Raw genomic sequence first — 7981 nt, 5'->3', positions numbered from 1 at the left:
ATTATGCTGAGTGAAATCAGTCAGAGAAAGACAAATACCATATGATTTCACTTACGTGCGGAATCTAAGGAACGAAAGGAACAAACTGAATGAAAACAGACTCCCAGACACAGAGAACAAACTGGTGATTGCCAGAAAGGAGGGGGTTTGGGGGGCTGGGTGACAAAGGTGGAGGGATGAAGAAGTACAAATGAGTAGTTCACAGCGGTCACAGGGACTTAGAGTACAGCACACAGTGCACAGTCAATATTTATCTTTGAAATGGCTGTGGGTAGTGCCAGGTGGGTGCTGGAGGGATCGGGGATCACTTCATGGATTGTATAAATGTCTACTTTTTTTAAATTTAAAAATAAAAAGTAAACAGCACTAGAAAATAAAACTGGGTACCTCGATAGACCAGAAATTATAGAAATTCCTGAAAAAAATTCAAGACAGATGAGTTTCTAATAAAAAGGAAAAAATAACCGAAACAGGCATAAGAGAACAGATGAGGAGGGCAGGGTGTCTGTGGGGTCTACACTGAGAGACAACAGAGAAAAGAGCGAGACAGGATCAGGAGTCAACCAGAAGGCGTCTGGTTGAGGTAGAGACATCGGGAGCTTTGGACCTCTGTCCTCCTCCTCCTTGTGCCAAGCACGTCCAATAGAGGCTTCTGCCCCGGGTCAGGAGCAGCGCGCAACTGGGACGCTGTCATCTCTCGTACTTGGGACTCGGATGGCACTTACCGCCACCCAGAAGGAAGGGGAAGCCTCCATCGCCCAGGAAGCCCCAGGCCACGTCTTCGCCTGGAATCTCAGAAACAGGCCAGGGAATCAGAGACAGCACGGACAGACTAACGCAGGAGTTCAGGTTCCAGATGAGCTCGCGAACCCAGCAGACATTTAAGGAAAAGTAATCTTCCAAATGAAAGTCACCACGAGCATCACACGGATAAACCAGCATCCAAAACACAAAGGTAACGGAATAAACAAAGGAGACTTTACAAGAAGTATGTGTGGTGCAGGCACTTATCCTGAGGAATAGGAGAGGATAATGACTCTTTTTAAATAAAACGGGTTATTGTAAACAAACACTCGGAACCTTGGAAAGGAAGATTGCGATGATTGGGAAAAAATGTTTTAACTCAATAAATGTGCTGAAAAATAGGACACACCTCAAACACACCTGAAACAGGACAAATAAATGATAAATATGGGGAGAAAAAGATTCAAAATTTCCACCATCTGCCTGATAGGGATTCCAAAAAGAGAGCAGATGAAAAAAGTACTCATAGAAATAACAGAAAAAAGATTTCCAGAAAAGATAATAATCCTCACGATAAATATGTTCAACGAATGTCCAATAGGGTGAATGGAGAGACCCCAATACCTAGACACACCAACATGAAACTCTTTGGCTGGAGGTGAGAATGATCCACAAAGAATTAAGAATCAGACTGTCATGAGTTTCTTCATAGAAAAGAATGAATCCAAAAATACACTGAGGCAGTATTTTCCATCTTTCGTGGTAAAATAATTATGATTTTGAAATTCTACATTCACAGTGTCATTAAGAAGTAAAGATACTGCAGACATGCAATGATGTAGGAAGTTTTCCACCCATATTTTATTACCTGAAAAAGTATAAGAAAATTAGCCCTGACCAAAAACCAACCGACCAACGAAATCCAAGGGGAAAAGGTGATACCTTCGAAATGGTGGCGAAGAGCTAAAAATCTTGACTTTTATGTCTATTGAGTGACAGTTCCGAGTGATCATGGAAGACGGTGGCTGCAGAAACAGGAGAGAGTGGAATTGTGGCAGGAAAACTTAGCACAGAGGGAGGACTTAAAAGTGGGCTTTGGTTCTTATCTAGTTTAGGTTCATTCGAAATGTGGACACAAAAATACGCTTACAGGTAAGTGGTAATCATCTTAATCACTAGAAAACAGATAATAGTTCCCTTCCAGACCAACAGAGGCAGGGGAATGGAACCGAGAAAGCTCGGTCTTCACAAAAAAAGTCAGAAATGGGATTTAAGGTAGAGGTCAGGGGAAGGGAAAGTTGAAATGAAGAATGCCAAAATGAACCCAAACATATCCATAAATCATAATATGTGTAAAAGGGATATGTAGTCAATTAAAAAGACAGACTCATTATTTTTTTTCTAATCTGGCCTAATGCTAATTATAACAAAGGGGCCTAAAAGAACATGACTGAGGACTGAAAATAAAACGATGGAAAAAGACATATGAGGCAATTGTTAACAAAAATAAAGCAGAGTGGCAAGATTAATTGCAAACAAAAGAAACTTTAAGAAAGAAAACTCTTTTCAAAAGACAAGACACTTGGGAAGATGATTTCATTTTTCTTCAGCGAGCATCTACTGCACAGCCACCATGTGCAAGCATCCTTCTGGGTCTGGGGGGATGTAGCCGTGAGCAAGAGATGAGATCCATTTCTTATAGGGTCTTGTGGGAATCAGACATTCAGTCCTACCCTGTAATATCTGTAAGACGCGGGGCGAAGTACGAATGTGAGCCTATGTCCTATATGTCGAAATAACTAGAATCCATAATTCAAACAATCCTCCTACCTTGACAAATATCCCTTCATAACAGCTCGGAAGTCTAGATTCAGATTTAGAATGCCTAGATTCTCGGATCAGAGGACTCCAGCCCTTGGCTCACGTTCCCCTTCCTCTGCCAGCTGTAACTCTAACCATGTCACAAGGGCCCTCGAGCATCCGTGTGTGTACTCCCCCAGATCGCGTGTTACGTGTTACCCACACTTCCTGCAAACACCTCCTGGCCGGCCCTCCCTGGCCTTGGGATGCACACACGGGCTGCATGGCTCCCTCTTAGGGAACATGCCCAGGAAGGCCGTCCATGCGGGTCTCAAAAGCTGGCTCAGGGCAATCCGGGCAGGGAATTCTGGGGTTCCCCCTAACATGGTCTAGAATTGGGGTCAGGGTGGTGCAGAATCCGGGGAACATGCCTTTTTGCCCTTGTGGATCCCTGGGTGCATGGGATGAGGTACAACCCAAGGAGGGCAGAGCAGGGTCTTGAAAGTGTAGGGACCGGGGCAGGGACGCTAGGCTTGCCCAGGCCTCAGGTGGCATTGCCGACCAAACACGTGGGATAATCCGTCAGTCAATAAAGGCGAATTCTCAGTGTTTAGGTGCTAGGCAAAGACTGAAAATAGGGTGATAAAAACAAGTGACTGGTGACCTCTTTGACCAAATAGGAACAGCTTCTCTGAGGAAGGGACGCTCATTGAGCCAATACGGAGGAAGCCAAACGTTTAAATCAAAAGCAAGGACATCCCAAACAGAAGACTAACAGCCAATTCAAGGTCTCAAGGCAGGAACAACCTCATGTGTCTTAGGGGCTGAGGGAAGGCCCAAGCACGGCAGGGGAGGACGAGGCTGGCGGATGACTTTGGCTGCTATGCGCCAGATCGCGTAGTTTTATAAGCAAAAGTAAGGAGCTTAGGTTTTATTCTCAGTAGGATAGGAAGGTATTCGAAGAATGTAAGCAGAAAACAATTAAATTTACCTATTTCAAAGGTGATTCTGGCTGCTGAGTGATGTCGGGAAAAGGCAAGAATGAAGACAGACGGACCATTAGGAGGCCATGGTGGTAGCCCAGGTACGAGGTGATAATGACTTTGCACAGAGTGCTCTGCTAGTAGAGGAAGCAGGAAAATGGACGTATTTTGGATATGTTTTGTGAATACGTGAGTGTGACGAGAATGAATGGGACAGGGGCACCTGGGAGAGGCTGAGATGAGAGAGAAATCAAGGCAGCTCTTGACCCTCAGGTCTGAGAGACTGGATAGTTGGTGCTGTTTACTGAGGTAGGGGAGCCAGGAGAGAAGATTTGAAGGGAGAAGGAGAGAGTTCTAATTAGGTAAAAAATACATCCATAAAAACAGACTTCTGCTCTGCTTAGGATGCAGAAAGCTGCGAAGAACATCACTCCTACTCTAACAAGGAGAAAAAGGCAGGAAATCTACAGAACCATAACGTTCTTCAGTTCATCACAAGCTGAGAAGGGCAGGCAACTGAATAAACCACATGCTAAAGAGAGACAAGAGACAAGCCCCTCAAGGAAAGACAGAGTGAAGCAGAGACAAAGCAGAGGAGAAAGCGGTGGCCGTCACGTGAATACGTAGGAAAAATCGGCTCCTCTTTTATCCATTCCTGAAGGCCAAGTGTGGGCTAGCGTGGCCATTGGAAATGGCTGGTGCTCGAGGCACAGCAGAGTTTGCACTCACTCCTGAGCTCTTCTCCAGGAGCCTCTACCAAGGCTCGCCAGGAAGTTGAGGAGCAGGAACGGGGGGTCAGAGAAGCCTCCTGGGGGCAGAGAAGGCATCAGCAGCTGCAGGGGGGTCAGGCACGAAGACCTAGCCACCCATCCAGACTCACACCCTGACGAGCCACCAGCAAACTGCTGACAGCAAAAGACAAAGGGGAAACCTTGAGGTCGCCCAGAAAAGAGAAACAGCACTAACAGAGGAACGGAGGTGAAAAACGCGGCTGACTTCTCATAAAAAACAAAAAAAACAAACAAAAAAAAACAATGTAAGGCAGACCCTTACAACACCCTTAAAGAACTCATAAAAAACTATGGACTTGGAATTCTATACACAGGGAGAATATTGTTTTTAAAAAATATATAAGCAACGAAGGTATTTTTGCATGGAAAGACAGTGACAGAACTTTGTTTTAAAAAACTCCAGAAAAAAGGAAATAATGGAAAAAAATTGGCAAAATATTGTAAGTGTTGAAGCCAGATGATAGGAACACAAGGATTCATTATAATGTGTCTTCTACTCTATTTTTTTTTAATTAATTTTTTTATGGTGACATTGGTTAACGAAATCCAATGTTTCAGCTGTACATTTTAACAGGAAGGCATATATATATATTTACACTGTGTGTTCACCTCCCATAGTTAGATTTCTTTCTGTCACCACATATTTGACCCCCTTTACCCCATGTACCTCCCCGCTCCTCCCTACCCCTTCCCCTCTGGTAACCACTAGTCTATTGTCCATGTCCATGAGTCTGTTTGTTTGTCCTGTTCATTTATTGCTTTTAGGTTTATATCCCACATATAATGTCTTCTACTCTTAAATAAGTAGAACTTATATAATAAAAAAGATTTTAAGGAGAAAAAGTAGGGGAGAAAAAATAAACAGGTATGTCATAGAAGATTTGGAACCGGAGAAAATACTGTTAACAAGTTAGAATATATCAGTCTTTCTAAGATGCAGATTCATCCAGTTTTTCCCCAAAATTGAGAATAGATAATTCATAACATTCAGTAATCTAATATTTTCATTTATTAATATAACATGCTTATCATCCCCATGTCTTTAAAAATTCTCGAGTAGTTTTCAATGGCTACATTGTATTCCATTTTATGCTGAACTAGAATCTATTTAAATGATGCAACTTCAGAAATTAATCATTAATCAGTATTAATGGATTAATCATCAATTAATTGGTTTTAGACATTTCTAGAACTGTATCAGTTAATCAATATGTAGACAAGAATGGCAAGATGAGAAATATCACTTTATGATTTACTGGCCATGCTTAAGAGAGTGAATCTTTCATGGGATAAGAGACTGGTTTCTTTGAAGCATGGAGACGGATTTTCAGGTGAAAAACCAGGACACAATAACACCCCCAGGGAGGTTCCTAATTCCTCCAGAGACAGGACTCCAGAGAATGACTTCATTGTTTTGTTTGAAGTAAATTCTGAGACCATGAGACCTACCCCATACATGATCGATATAAACACAAAGGTAGAGATAATCATGCTAAGCGAAGTAAGCCAGATAGGAAAAGCTGAAAATCACAAGATATCATTTATATGTGGGAAAAAAACTAAAAGCAACAAATGAGCAGGACAAACAAACAGAGCTTCCTGGACATGGAATATAAACTAGTGGTTACCAGAGGACTATAGACTAGTGGTTACTAGTGGGGTGAGGGAAGAGGGGGGTGGAAGACAGGGTAAAGGGGGTCAAATATAGGGGTTAGGGGGAGGGTGAAGTGGGGAAAGGGGATTAAATATATGGTAGCTGAAGGAAACTGGACTCTGGGTGGTAAACACACAGTAGAATATACAGATGTCAAATGATAATGTACACCTGAAAATTATATAATTGTATTAACCCATGTTACCCCCAATAAACTTAATTAAAAGAAAAAAAAAAAGCTTTGAATTATTTTACGTTTTTCACTTCTCCAGGTCTCTGGTAACTCAATCGGACATCATCGACAGTGGTCGACTGCTGATTCGCACGCAAAGCACGCCACTGAAAACTTTAAAAACTGCATTTCTTGCCGTGAAACGAGTCTACTAGAAAAGTGTCACCAGTCTGGGCTCCGGCCAGGCAGTGCCCCGGCGAACTTCCCAGCTGCCCTTTTACACTCGCAGGCGTGAGGACCTTTTTCCAGTTCAGGCAGACAGGTGCTATTTCATAAATGCCAGGAGGCAAATGATCCAAATGAAATTTTATCGTTATCTGTAGAGAATTATAAGCTCTAGAGTCTTTAGTCAAATCTGCCTCAAAAGTAAATGTATTATTCTTTACCTGTGAAAAATCAATCGGAAACCTTCGGAGATTTAAATTTTGGTTTCTTAATTACCTACTGGATCAGCTATTAAATATTTAGTATCTAAATGATTGGGAAGCTGGAGTGGGCTCTGGTACATTTCCTTTAATTCAGGTGAGAAAATGATATTTACTCCCCAGAGACGGGTTTTACAGCGTACGTGCCAGTGCACATTGTAATTACTAGAGAGAAGTGCCTGACGCTTTAGCAAATCCTGCTACAAACAACATGTAGGAACATTCTAGATGCTTATTCCATAAACCCTGATAGGCACCAGAAGTCATTCAAAAGATCTAAAAATATATATTTAATTATTTTCAGTATGTGGAAGCTATAAATAACCAGTAAGATTCTTTTTGCTCATTCTTGCCCAAACCAAAGGTCTCAGTTTCCTCCTTGTGACTTAATCTGTGTTTTCACCCCAATAATACCCTTAGCCTAGACATATAAGCATCTTAATGTAAAACTAAGTTTTTATTTAGTTAAAGCTATATGCAGATCTGTAGAGCTCCAAATGTAACCCTTGAAAAACCATTTAAAAGTTTTTAAACCTATAGCTAGCTAGATAATGAATTGATACAGTAAAATTGGCTTCCTATTCATCAAAATAAAAAGCATTATAATGGAGTGAGTGACAATGATGAATTACTTTGTTCCCTCAGGAATAGCCATCCTGGTGGCTTTGACCAGGATAGCCATTTTTAATTCAAGATTATATTTTCTTCACTTTCACTTAGGTATATGTCTAATCGCTATGTTGTACACCTGAAACCAATATAATATGGCATGTCAACTGTAATTAAAAAATTAATTTGAAAAAAGAATTTTTAGAAAAGATTATGTTTTCTTCCTCTCTCTATCCTATAACTAAGTATTCATGGCAAAGCAAGTGTTTTTTTATAAGATACTAGGAGAGGCTAAGTCTGTGGGGATTTTTTTTTTTTTTTTGCATAGAACCTATTAAGAGAGTTTATCATTTTAGGCTGATAAAACATCCTGGATGATACCTGTTGGCTCACGCTCCCATTTACGTATGTTTGATCACTATCACTACTCCACTGAGTTTTCAAATCAGAAATTCTGGTTTATGCTTTTAGTGGAAATTTTTTTTACTTTGAAATTAACCTCTTGTTTTAAACATAAAAGTATGGTCCTTACACTGATATTTTCGGGAACAATACAAAAGTTTGGACCTTGGTGAGGCTGAGCGCTTAGCGTGTTTTAGAGCCATGTCTAAGGGGTGAAGGGATAAATTAAAGTTTGAGGGGCAAAATAAGTCATTCTGCACCTCGTTCTTATTGAATTATCAACCCCCAGCTCTCCAGAGACGCCATTCCTGTCCCACAATACGTGAAGCCCTGCTCAGTGC

This window comes from Pteropus vampyrus, unplaced genomic scaffold, assembly GCF_000151845.1.
Source record: "Pteropus vampyrus isolate Shadow unplaced genomic scaffold, Pvam_2.0 Scaffold127, whole genome shotgun sequence".
NCBI classification, from domain to species: domain Eukaryota; kingdom Metazoa; phylum Chordata; class Mammalia; order Chiroptera; family Pteropodidae; genus Pteropus; species Pteropus vampyrus.
Note: the sequence above shows the minus strand (reverse complement) of the source record.